At 43.9% G+C, this 11,876-nt stretch overlaps 2 non-coding genes across 2 annotated transcripts; both read left to right on the top strand.

Annotated features, from left to right (window-relative positions):
• Positions 1-1,685: 1,685 nt before the first annotated feature.
• On the top strand, positions 1,686-1,776 carry trnar-ucu (transfer RNA arginine (anticodon UCU)). Its single transcript is given in 2 exon segments — positions 1,686-1,722; positions 1,741-1,776. It is a non-coding gene; the product is annotated as a tRNA-Arg (tRNA).
• Positions 1,777-10,913: 9,137 nt separating this feature from the next.
• Positions 10,914-10,985, top strand: trnaw-cca (transfer RNA tryptophan (anticodon CCA)). Its single transcript has one exon. It is a non-coding gene; the product is annotated as a tRNA-Trp (tRNA).
• The last annotated feature ends 891 nt before the right edge of the window (positions 10,986-11,876 follow it).

The raw sequence follows: 11,876 nt of genomic DNA, 5'->3' as shown, positions 1-11,876 counted from the left end.
TGGATTGAGAATTGGTTAACAGACCGAAAACAGAGAGCAGGAATAACGGGTCCTTCTCAGGATGGCAGGCTGTTACTATTGGGGTACTGCAAGGATCAGTGTTGGAGCCACAGCTGTTAACAACCTATATAAATGATTTGGATGTGGGGATTAAATGTAATATTTCCAAGTTTGCAGATGACACAAAGCTCGGTGAAGTGTGAGTTGTGAGGAGGATGCAGAGAGGCTTCCAGGGGACCTGGAGAGGCTAAGTGAATGGGCAAGAACATGGAATATAATGTGAATAAGTGTGAAGTTATTCACTTTGGTAGAATAAACAGAAAGTCAGAGTATTTCTTAAATGGTGAGAGGTTGGGAAGTGTCGATGTCCAAAGGGACCTGGGTGTCCTTGTTCCTGAGACACTAAAAGCTCTTGTGCAGGTGCAGCAATCAATTAGGAAGGCAAATGGTATGTTGTACCCACACGAGGGGTCATGAGTACAGGAGTAAAGATGTCTTGCTGCAATTGTATAGAGCCTTGGTGAATCCGCACTGGAGTATTGTGTACAGTTTAGTCTCCTCATCTTATGAAGGATACACTTGCCATAGAGGGGGTGAAACAGAGGGTCAACAGACTAATCTTTTATTTGCATTTATTTCATTTCATCTCAGTTTGTTCAGTTTGCTTACCTACTGTTTTTTTTCAGGTTTGTACTTCCTGCTTTTCAATATTCAGTTCATTAACACCTAATCTGTACTAATGCTTTGTCTTTCAACACACCATTAACATATTGTTTGCCTTTGCTGCATGACCTTTTGGTCAGCTATGTGGCCTTGTCCAATCTACACCTTCTCCTTTGTTATCTCTTGCCCCACCCCCACCCCACTTGCTTATAACCTGTGACTTTTCTAATATATGTCAGTTCCGAAGATGGGTCACTGACTTGAAACGTTAACTCTGCTTCTCTTTTCACAGATGCTGCCAGACCTGCTGAGTGGTTCCAGCATTTCTTGTTTTTATGTCACCAGACTAATCCCTGGGATGGTGGGATTGTCTTATGAGGAAACTGGGCCTGTATTCCTTAAAGTTTCGAAGAATGAGAGGTGATCTGATTGAAACTGACAAAATTCTTACAGGGCGTGACAGTGTGGATGGAGACAGGATGTTTGCCCTGGTTGGTGAGTCTAAAACCAAAGGACATCGTCTCAGAATAAGGAGTAGGCCATTTAAAACTGAGATGGGTGGAATTTCTTCACTCAGACGGTGGTGAATCATTGGAATACTGTGCCCCAGAGGGCTGTGGCAGCTCAATCATTGAGCATGTTCAAGACAGAAATTGATAGAAATCTTGATACTCATGACATCAAGGGATATGGGGATAGCATGGGAAAGGGGCTTTGAGGTAGGTGATCAGCCATGATCGAATTGAATGACAGAGCAGGCTCGACGGGCTGAATAGCTTACTCCTATGTTCCTCTGTTCCTAAGAGAGTTGGCGCCAGCGCGCAGCCCTGCTTTACCCCACTGCTGATCTTGAAAGCGTCTGATGTTGCTCCATTGTAACTGATGGAACTGTGCATGTTCTCGTAGAAAGAAGAGATGATGCCCAAGAGGTCAGGAGGGCAGCCTATGTTCCATTGCAGTTTGAAGAGGCCGTCTCTGCTGACAAGATCAAAGGCCTTAGTGATGTTAATAAAAATGTGTGAGGCTCTGTGGCGCAATGGATAGCGTGTTGGACTTCTAAATAATGATTGAGACGATATTCAAAGGTTGTGGGTTCAAGACCCACCAGAGTCAGATTTTTGGACCAGAAACAGAAGATCACAACGGAACAACAAATGAAGAAATGCGCCAAAAGCACAGATTCGGAGACAGAGCGAGAGAGAGAGGAGCAGAGCAGGGGGAAAAAAAATCGAGGAGTGACGTCACAATGGAGAGTGAGAGCAGGGAAACGGAGAGCCGCTGAGGTGAGGATACAGGATTTGGTTCTTTCTTCGGTGCAGTGGAAGGAGCTGTTTGGTGAGGATCTGGTAAGCTGTGACATCACAGGCAAGCAGGTAGTTGATTGGTTTGGAAGAACCGACCTGCTTGATGCGCATCTGGTAAGTGATTAAGATCCATTGTGGTCCTCACGTTTAAAATAGTAAACAAACTAGTGGTAAGTTTAATAAAATATGCAATAAAATGAATAATTGAATAAAATATTTAAGTAGTTAATTGAAACACGTTAAGGATGACAGGACAGGTGATGTGTCACAGCTGCAGCATGTGGGAGTTCCTGGATGCCAGTGTGATCCAGGGCAAACAGGTCTGCAGTAAGTGTTTGCGGCTCAAAGAGGGAGAAAAAAGGAATGTAGTGGTAGTAGGGGACAGTATAGTAAGGTGGATTGACTCTGTTCTCTGCAGCAAAAGCAAGAGTCCAGACGGCTGTGTTGCCTGCCGGTGCCAGGATTCAGGACATCTGCTCAGGGCTGGAGCGAAACATACAATGGGAGGGGGAGGATCCAGTCGTCGTGGTCCATGTCGGTACCAAAGACATCGGCAGGACAAGGATAGAGGTTCTGCAAAGTCAGTGTGAGGAACTAGGCACCAAATTAAGAAGCACAACCTCAAAGTTAATCATCTCTGGGTTATTACCTGAGCCATGTGCAAATTGGCATAGGACAAATACAATTAGAGAAAGTAATGTGCGGCTGAAAGACTGGTGTGGTAGTAGTGGGTTCTGGTTCATGGGGCGTTGGCACCAGTACTGGGAAAAGAGGTGGCTGTACCGTTGGGACGGTCTACACCTGAACCGTGCTGGTGCCGGTGTTCTAGCGAGCCACATAACGAGGGAAGTAGAGACGGTTTTAAACTGAATAGTGGGGGCAAGGGATCAAATTTGGGAAGATATGGTGAATCAAGGAGGAGAGACAAGGCAAGAGAGAAAGGTATAAATATGGGAAATGATAAACAGACTGTGACAGGAAGGGACAGAATGTACAAATCTAAGAGTAAATCGACAGATAAGGCTAGAGGTGACAAAAATAATAAAAGGACAAAACTAAATGCTCTGTATCTGAAAGCATGGAGCATTTGAAACAAAACAGATGAACTGGGAGCACAAATAGAATAAATAAGTACGATCTGATAGTCATTACAGAGACATGGCTGCAGGGCGACATAGATTGGGATGTGAATATTGGAGGTGACATGGCATTTTGGAAGGACAGGAAGCTAGGAAAAGGTGACGGGGTAGCTCTGTTAATTAATGATGGTATTAGCGTAATAGAGAGGGATGACCTGAGTTCTGGAGATCAGGATGCAGAAGCAGTTTGAGTACAAATGAGAAATCATAAAGGCAAGAAGTCACTTGTGGGAGTGGTGTACAGCCCACCTAACATTAACCACACTGTCAGATGGGATATAAAGGAAGAAATAATGGCAGCTTGTCAGAAAGGTACTGTGATAATTATGGGGGATTTTAATCTACATATAGATTGGAAATTCAGATGGGCAGAGGTAGCCTAGATGAGGAGTACATAGAATGTTTTGGGGATAATTTCTTGGAACAATACATTCTGGAGCCAACCAGAGAGCAGGCTATACTAGACCTGGCATTGTGCAACGAGATAGGATTAATTAATGACCTCATAGTTAAGGTGCCCCTAGGTAGTAGCGATTATAATATGATTGAATTTTACATTCAGTTTGAGGGAGAGGAGAGTGGGTCCCAGACTAGTATTTTAAATTTAAATAAGGGCAATTATAAGGTCATGAAAGCAGAGCCAGCTAAAGTGAACTGGCAAATTAGGTTAAGGGATAAGTCAATAGAGATGCAGTGGCAGACATTTAAGGGGATATTTCAGAATACACAGAATAGATACATTTCAACGAGAAAGAAAAGTTCCAAAGATGGGACTCACCATCCATCGTTCACGAAAACAGTTAAAGATACTATCAAACTTAAAGAAAAAGCCTATAATTGTGCAAAGGTGGGAGGCAGGTCAGAAGATTGGACAGAATATAAAAAGAACAGCAAAAAATGACTAAAAGATTGATAAGGAAGGTAAAATTAGAGTATGAGAGAAAGCTCGCAAGAAATTTCAAGACAACTAGTAAGAGTTTCGATAGATATTTTGAAAAGAAAAGAGTTAACAAAGCGACTGTTGGTCCAATAGAAAGTGTGTCTGGGGAATTAATAATGGATAATTAAGAGATGGCAGATGAATTGAACAGATACTTTGCATCGGTCTTCACTATTGAGGATACAAATAACATCCCAGTATGAGCCGTATATCAGGAAATTGAAGGGATGGAGGAACGCAAGAAAATTACAATCACCAGGGAAGTGGTACTAAACAAATTGTTGGAGCTGCGGGTTGACAAGTCGCCAGGTCCTGAATTGGCTAGTGAGATAGTTGATGCGCTGGTTTTAATATTCCAAATTTCCCTCGCTTCGGGAAGGTTCTGTTAGATTGGAAAGTAGCGAATGTAATTCATTTATTCAAAAAGGGAGGGAGACAGAAAGCAGGAAACGACAGGCCAGTTAGCTTAACATCTGTCTTAGGGAAAATGTTAGGAGCGATTACTGAAGATGTTATAGCAGGGCATTTAGAAAAAATTAAGGTAGTCAGGCAGAGTCAACATGGTTTTTTGAAAGGGAAATCATGTTTAACCAATTTATTGGAGTTCTTTGAGGGAGTTACATGTGCTGTGGATAAAGGGGAACCAGTGGATGTATTGTATTTCGATTTCCAGAAGGATAAGGTGCCTTATCAAAGGTTATTGCAGAAAATAAAAGCTCATGGTGTCGGGGGTAACATATTGGCATGGATAGAAGATTGGCTAGCTGACAGGAAACAGAGAGTCAGCATAAATGGGTCATTTTCTGGTTGGCAAGAAGTAACGAGTGGTGTGCCACAGGGATCTGTGCTGGGGCCTCAACTTTTCACAATTTATATAAATGACTTAGATGAAGGGACCGAAGGTATTGTTGCTAAATTTGCTGATCACAAAGATAGGTAGGAAAGTAGGTTGTGAAGAGGACATAAGGGGGCTACAAAGGGATATAGATAGGTTAAGTGATTGGGCAAAGACCTGGCAAATGGAGTATAATGTGGGAAAGTCGGAAATTGTCCACTATGGCAGGAAGAATAAAAAAGCATATTATCTAAATGGTGGGAGATTGCAGAGCTCTGAGATGCAGAGGGATCTGGGTGTCCGAGGGCATGAATTGCAAAAGGTTAGTATGCAGGTCCAGCACGTAATTAGGAAAGCTAATAGAATGTTATCATTTATCACCATGGGAATTGAATACAATAGTAGGGAGGTTATGCTTCCGCTATACAGGACATTGGTGAGACCTCTTCTGCAGTACTGAGTACTGTACTGGTCTCCTTATTTGCGGAAGCATGTAAATGCATTGGAGGTAGTACAGAGAAAGTTTACGAGACTAATACATGGAATGGGTGGGCTGTCTTACGAGGAAATATTGGACAAGCTAGGCTTGTCTCCGCCAGAGTTTAGAAGAGAAAGAGGTGACATGATTTGTTATTTAATTTATTAATTAACAAATTAGCTATCCTCCAGTCTTCCGGTACCTCACCCGTGGCGAACGATGATACAAAAATCTCTGCCAGCGCCCCAGCAATCTCATCCCTTGCTTCCCATAGCATCCTAGGATACATCTGATCAGGCCCTGGGGATTTATCCACCTTAATGCGCTTCAAAACCTCCAATACCTCCTCCTTTGTAATGTTGATATGCTGCAGGATATCGCTGTTCCCTCCCTTGAACTCACTAGCTTCCATGACCTTCTCCACGGTAAATACAGACAAGAAATATTCATTTAAGACCTCGCCCATTTCGCGTGGCTTCACACACAGATTGCCACACTGATCCTTAAGGGGACCTACTCTCTCCCTAGCTACCCTTTTACTCTTAATACACTTATAGAATCTTTTAGGATTCTCCTTTATCTTATCTGCCAGGGAAATCTCATGGCCCCTTTTCGCCCTCCTAATTTCCTTCTTAAGTATACTCCTATATCCCCTATACTTCTCGAGGGACTCGCTCGATCCCAGCTGCCTATACCTGACGTATGCCTCCTTCTTTGTCCTGACCAGACCCTCAATATCCCTCGTCAACCAAGGTTCCCTAAACTTGCCAGCCTTGCCCTTCCATCTAACAGGAACATGCTGGCCCTGAACTCTTCCTATCTCACTTTTAAAAGCCTCCCACTTGCCAGACGTCCCTTTACCTGTAAACAGCCTCTCCCATTCAACTTTTGAGAGTTCCTGTCTGATGCCATGGAAATTAGCCTTCCCCCAATTTAGGACTTCAACCTGAGGACCAGTCCTATTCTTTTTCATAACTATCTTGAAGCTAATAGAGTTATGGTCACTGGTCCCAAAGTGCTCCCCCACTGCCATATCAACCACCTGCCCATTCTCATTTCCTAAGAGGAGATCGAGTGTAGCCCCTTCTCTAGTCGGGCCATCCACGTACTGCTTCAGAAAACTATCCTGGACTCACTTAACAAATTCTTCCCCATCTGATCCCTTAGCACTAAGGCAGTCCCAGTCAATATTAGGGAAGTTAAAATCACCTACTATTACAACCCTATAATTCCTATACCTATCTGTGATTTCCCTGCATATATGCTCCTCCACTTCCCTCTGACTATTGGGGGGCCTATAGTATAATCCCATCAAAGGGATCACCCTTTTATTATTTCTAAGTTCTACCAGTATGGCCTCACTGGACATTCACCCCGGGATATCCTCTCTAAGTACTGCCGTGATGTCCTCCCTAATCAATAGTGCAACTCCCCCTCCTCTCTTACCTCTACCTCTGTCACGCCGGAAGGATCGGTACCGCGGAACATTGAGCTGCCAGTCCTGCCCATCCCTCAACCACGTTTCCGTAATAGCTACAATACCACAATCCCATGTACCGATCCATGCTCTGAGTTCATCTGCCTTACCTGTAAGGATACTTGCATTAAAGTAAATGCAGTTTAGCCCACCAGACCTTCCACGCTCCCTGTCCTGCCCCTGCCTGGCCTGCCTACTGGACTTGCTTGCTTTAACCTCTCCATTTGCCTCAACTATCTCATCGGAGAGACTACTACTTTGGGTCCCACCCCCGCTGCAAGACTAGTTTAAACCCTCCAGTGTATTACTATAAAATCTCCCTACAAGGATATTGGTCCCCTTCCAGTTCAGATGCAACCCGTCCCTCTTGTACAGGTCACCTCTGCACCAGAAGAGATCCCAATGATCCAAGTACCTGAAGCCCTCCCGCCTTCGCCAGTCTTCAGCAATGCATTCATTTGCCTAATCCTCCTATTCCTACCCGCACTAGCACGTGTCACAGGGAGTAATCCTGAGATTACAACCCTAGAGGTCCTGCTCTTTAACCTTCTGCCTAACTCCCTATATTCACTTTGCAGAACCTCATCTCTCTTCCTGCCTATGTCGTTCGTACCAATATGGACCACGATCTCTGGCTGCACGCCCTCCCCTTTCAGAATTTCCGGCAGCTGCTCCGAAACATCCTTGACCCTAGTATTAGCAAGGCAACATACCATCCTGGAGTCTCGTTTGCGGCCACAGAAACGCCTATCTGCACCCCTTATGATAGAATCCCCTATCACAATAGCTCTTCCACCCCTTTTCCTCCCCTGCTGTGCAGCAGAGCCCTCCGTGGTGCCACGGACCGCGCTGTTGCTCTTTTCCCCTGGGAGGTCTTCCCCCCAACAGTAACCAAAGCGGTGTATCTGTTTGAGAGGGGGTTGGCCACAGGGGACTCCTGCACTACCTGCCTGCTCCGACTATTCCATCTGGTGGTCACCCATCCCTTTTCTGCCTGTGCATCCATTACCTGCGGTGCGACCACTTCACTAAACATGCTATCCATGACGCCCACAGCTTCGTGGACGCTCCACAGTGAAACCACCCGCAGGTCCAGCTCCATAATGCGAGTAGCCAGTAGCTGCAGCTGGATACACTTCCTGCACACATGGTCGTCATGGAGACTGGGAGGGTTCCTGAATCCCCACATAGCGCAGGAGGAGCATATCACGGGGCTGAGCTCTCCTGCCATGACTTACCCTTAGATTAATTAGTTACTCCCTTAATTAAAAAATACTAATGACACTAGGGGCCTTGTTCTACCCACTACAATCTAAAGTCCTTCATAAGCTACACTGAATAAAAAAAACACTTTAGTAGTACTCATCTTATCAGCAGAGGTTTTTTTTTCAAGTAAAAAAACTTTGCCCTTTTCTTTAAGATATTTAAATACACAAACAGCAGTGACTCACCAACCAATCAACTTTCAGCTCTCCTCTGACATCACAGTTGGCTTCTTTTTTTTCAAAACTCCAGCACACTGTAAGAGCTCCACTCCACTCCTGGAAGGTAAGAGACTGGGCCTCGATCCTCGGATTGGATTTATCGGCTCCACTCTCAACGTTCTCCTTATATCGGTCCATATAGGTCAGCTCCGCTCCGCTCCTCTCCGCTCCCGGAAGGTAATTCACCAGCTTTTGCAGAAAAGTAGGTCTTAAGCTGTTGCAGTACCTGTTAGAAAGATAGTCTAAGCTATTCTGAAGTCATCTTCCAATGTCATCTACATGGAAGCAGGATTTTAAAGGATAAGATGTAGTTTTTAAAAGTCACTTCAATCTTGCTCAAGAGTCTTTACAAAGAAGCCAAGTAAATCTTGATAAAAAGTCATATACATTTAGAGATCTTTTAAAAGCACTTCAATCTTGTTAATAAAAAGTCAGATGTAAATTTGAGAACTCTGATCAGGCTATGCTAAAAAGTTACATACAATTAAGAAATAAAATACATCATTTAAAATGTCTGAACTCCCTCTGAAAGTTGACAACTGCTGCTGCCGGTGTCTTCCTGGAATAGTGGAGCTGTTGTGTCAACAGAAAAGTCTTTCCCGAGCAGGCCCTGAGCCTGTTGGTACCGGCTTTAATCCAACCCAGGTAAAAATCAGGGTACATTGTGGGCAATGAGCCCAAATTGCTGAACTACAGGTCCCTGTCACTTTAAAGAGTTGGCTGGTGCGATTATGATCAGAGGCTCCTTCCAAGCACATTTCTCACCACCACAACTTCCAGATGCAAGTGTTAGTGTGTGCATGTACCGGCAGTTGCAGTGCTGTTCAGACCCTCAACAGCAGTGAAAGTCTCAGAGTTCACCGCGATTGGGGCTGTAAAATCCAGGCCAATATCTCACAGTCCTGTTAGATTTGCTCTCCCTCTGTACAAAATCAAACTCCACACATTGTCTTTCACTCACTCCTGTTTCCAGCCCTGATGGTGCAGAAATCCCCTCTCAAAGGTACACAATCCAGTTGATTTCTGATCAAATACCTCCTTCCTCATTCAATAGAGGAAACAGAGACATGAACAGGAGTCAGGTGCAAGAAAGTTTCACCAACAGAGCAAAGAAAGGCACCAACAAAAGTCACACCTACTTTCCAAATCATTTCACTGTAATATTCTTTCACTTGTTTTGTAAGTGACTGCAATAAATCTGAAAATGAGCACCATGAGGTTTGTGTTCACTAGTCACTTGTTCTCCTGTGTTTGTCTGTCAGGTTTGTAATACAGTTTGTATTGGATATTGAAGAGAATCTCTTTTCAAGATGATTGCACATCGTACGGTGTTTAAAGCAACCAACTTGGAAAATGGCAGAAAATGAATGTTTCAATACCTGTGTGACCAGATTCTTCCAATGCTTTTCAACAGCTCGATTGCTGATGCTTGCAATCTGTATCCTGTGGAGAATGGGAGAGGAGATTAAAAACATGGTGCATGAACAGGACAGACTGTGTAAAATGGGAGCACAGAAATACTGCCACCTCATTGAAAGTTAATGAGATTTATTCGAAGTCAGACACCTGTCCACAATGAACAAGTGAATACATTAATTGTCCACTTTCAATCTAACTGGGACTGAGGTTCCAACAGAGATGTTTTCTGGAAAATACCTGCTGCAGTTTTAAAATTGATGAACTGGAACATCTTATACTAACTTTCAAATAACTGTAGTGATTGTATAGTTCTCATAGTGGAGAGAAGGAGTTGTTTATAAATATAAGCAGAAAAACACATTTGTGGATTGGTGAATGAGATTTATCTTTCTGAAATGTATTTGTCCATTGGTTGCAGGTCACTGGAAATTCTTTTTTACATTTCAATTGTAGCAGCAGCAGTTAGCAGCAAAATGTCTGATTAATCAGAGTAGTGGGTCTCGGAAACACTTAAACAGCCGAGACCCTGTAAAACAGAACTCCAAGTAATAGTTTAAATAAGGCACTGAACTGACAGAGCGGTAAAGGCCTGCTCAGGTCAGGAAAAAAAACCCGACCCGAACCTGACAGAACCACATTGGACCCGAGCCTGACCCGGCCTGAGTATCTCCATTTATTCCCACGCCCAAACTAACCCGAGCCTCACCCGACCACCGGAATGTTCACTTTATCTACCTCCCGATTCCGAATCGACAGGAAGCTGCAGCATGAGCGCAATGACGTCATAGAGATGCTCACTTGCTCACTGCGCAGACTCAGAGTTTCCCTCCTTAATGACCCGGACTCCCGGCTTTGGTTGGCTTTTCAACTTTTGACACTTATTAAACTTAACTTCCCAGCAAAGTTAAATGTAATACTTACTGTGTGTGTCCGACACGGACTCAGACCAACCTGGACCCAGCCTGACCTGAACCTGACCCAACCTGACCCGAGCCCGAAAGCCAGAACCGGAAGAGCGACCCGACATGACCCGAACCCGACACAGGTCGTCGGGTTCAGGTCGGATTGCAGGCCTTTACAGAGTGGAGGTCAGATGAGGATTGAATTAATTTCAATCACTGAATCTAAACAAGAAGTAAATCTGTCAGGAATGGAACCACTTTGCTTTATCTGTGAGCTTGTGGCACAACGGTAGCGCGTCTGACTCCAGATCAGAAGGTTGCGTGTTCAAATCACGTCAGGCTCAGTTGCGTTTTACAGCAGCTCAAGTTCCTGGATTTTATTTCAGAAGAGAGTTCGATCAATTGGAATGTTCAGTGAATGGTTGAATTTCAAGATCAACTTTAATAGATTAAAGTCCTGATTTCTGGTTCCGTTCCATTTCCATGCTCAGTTCTTATTTTACACTGTTTTATATCAGAACAATGTTTCCGGGATGTGATGTGTCCATTGTTTGTACAATTGCTCTGTCACCCAGTGTGAGAAATAAAACACAAAACGCCCAGCGTGCGGCTCAAACCCATACCTGGCTCTGTCTATAGGCCGCTTAGTTCAGTTGGTTAGGACGCAGTGTTGATAACAACAAGGCTGTGGATTTGATCCCCATGTGCGCTGTCACATGGTCAGTCAATAATTTGACACATTTTTGTTACACTTAAAATCCAACTTTTGGATGCAAACAAGTTTACATAAAATGTCAAAGGGAATTTATTTTGAATAACATCCATTGTATCTTTGTCACTGATCTGGAGTAACACAGAATTCTTTCCAATTATCTTCCGTTTGCTGATAAACGTTGAACTCGTGGCCTGTTCTCGTTAATGGTCACGAGCAACAAAAACAGACAGAGCGAGTCTGACCACCCAGAGATGTGGAAAAGGCTTCAGTTTGGGACAAATGCAGCAAATCAAATGTTCACCCGGCCCCGAGAGAGTCAAAAACTGGGGGAAAGGACACAGGGAGATAGAGAATAAGCTAAAGCAGACAATGTAAATATTTCCCATCCTTGATATCTCTCTATTCCAATCCAACCTTCAGAGTTGGGTAAATAATTTCAGTGTAAATTGTGCAGCTCAAGAGTCAAAACCAAAGGGTGATGCAGAATAAATGAGAACTGACAAAACCCCAGATTGAACCA

The sequence above is a fragment of the Heterodontus francisci genome, chromosome 28 (assembly GCF_036365525.1).
Source record: "Heterodontus francisci isolate sHetFra1 chromosome 28, sHetFra1.hap1, whole genome shotgun sequence".
Classification (NCBI taxonomy): domain Eukaryota; kingdom Metazoa; phylum Chordata; class Chondrichthyes; order Heterodontiformes; family Heterodontidae; genus Heterodontus; species Heterodontus francisci.
The sequence above is the reverse complement of the archived record's forward strand: the minus strand, read 5'-3'. Positions and strand labels throughout refer to the sequence as shown.